We start from the raw sequence: 1,518 nt of genomic DNA, 5'->3' as shown, positions 1-1,518 counted from the left end.
CAACTTCCATAGAAAATACTGAAATAAAGTGTGACTGTGTTAGCTCTTCATTAGACTTTTGAAGACTCTACAGCAGACTAAACATGTGTGTCTTAATAGTGCCACTATCCATATCTATTTAAATCATTACAGATTGAAGAAAAAAAAAAGAGGGATGCAAATTTTGAAGTACATTCAAACCTACTCTTTTAAATTTAAGAATCACAAAGTAAAGTGAATCAAAAAAGAGTCTTCCTTAACTACCTGGCTCACTCTCTTCTGTCAGTTCTAAAGCTGCAACTTGCCTAGTAATTCCTCCCCAGACTTCCATTTCAGAACTCTGAGTCTTTCTGAAAACATCTCTAAGAATATAATTTGGAGTCCACTACTTTTCTGAGAGCTTCTTTCACATCCTTGTTCCTCAGGCTATAGATCAGGGGGTTCAGCATGGGAATCGCTACAGTGTAGAGCACTGTGGCCACTTTGTCAGCATCCCCACCATCGCCTGAACTGGGTCGGCAATAAATGAAAAGGATTGTTCCATGGAAAACAACGATGGATGTGAGGTGGGAGGCACAGGTGGAAAAAGCTTTGTTCCTTCCCTCTCCAGAGCGCATCTTCAGGATGGTGATGAGAATAAACAAGTAGGAGCTGAGGATGATCACAGTGTTCATGGTCTCATTGAATGTGGCCACAGTGAAAAGCAGCACCTCATTCATAGTGACATCAGAGCAAGCGAGACTTAAGAGAGGGGGTAGATCACAGAAGAAGTGGTTAATCACATTTGATCTATAGGATGGGATCTCAAGAGCTAAGCACAAGTGAATCAGAGAACACACCAATCCACAGAGGTAGGAGCAAGACACCAGCTCTCCACAGACCTTCTCACACATGGAGACCATGTAGAGCAGTGGGTTACAGATGGCCACAAAGCGGTCATAGGCCATCACAGCAAGTAGAAAGGACTCACTGACCGCATATGTGCAAAACAAGTAGTATTGCACCATGCACCCCAGGAAGGAGATGGCTTTGTCCTTGCTAATGATATTAGCCAGCATCTTTGGCACAATGGTTGAGGAGTAGCAGAAATCCACAAAGGACAAGTGGCTGAGGAAAAAGTACATGGAGGTGTGGAGTGGAGAGCTGACTCGAATCAGTGCAACCATGCCCAGGTTGGCCAAAACCATTACTCCGTAGATGAGAAGGAACAGCAGAAAAAGGAGGACTCACAGCTCAGAGTCATTAGATATTCCAAGGAGAATGAACTCTGTCACAGTGCTGCAGTTCTCCTCACCCATGTGCCCACTTTACCTGTGGTCGGAGGAAAAAATTAAAAATCATTTCCATTACATGATCTAAAATTTAGTTTTGGCACTCTTCTGTAAAAAGACATTACTAAAAATAAGATAGTGAATTTTATCAGCCAAGAATAGGACTTTATTTTTGTAAAATTTATGAAAAGTTCAGATATTGTATAAAAAGATGCACTGGTCTCACAGTTTAATTCAGGAATCATACAAAACTATTAACATTTATAAG

At 41.3% G+C, this 1,518-nt stretch overlaps 1 pseudogene; it reads right to left on the bottom strand.

Moving 5' to 3' along the window:
- Window positions 1-341: 341 nt before the first annotated feature.
- On the bottom strand, window positions 342-1,277 carry LOC134375736 (olfactory receptor 5L1-like; annotated as a pseudogene).
- Between the last annotated feature and the right edge of the window lie 241 nt (window positions 1,278-1,518).

The sequence above is a fragment of the Cynocephalus volans genome, chromosome 4 (genome assembly GCF_027409185.1).
Source record: "Cynocephalus volans isolate mCynVol1 chromosome 4, mCynVol1.pri, whole genome shotgun sequence".
Classification (NCBI taxonomy): Eukaryota; Metazoa; Chordata; class Mammalia; order Dermoptera; family Cynocephalidae; genus Cynocephalus; species Cynocephalus volans.
Note: the sequence above shows the minus strand (reverse complement) of the source record. Positions and strands in the feature narration are given on the sequence as shown.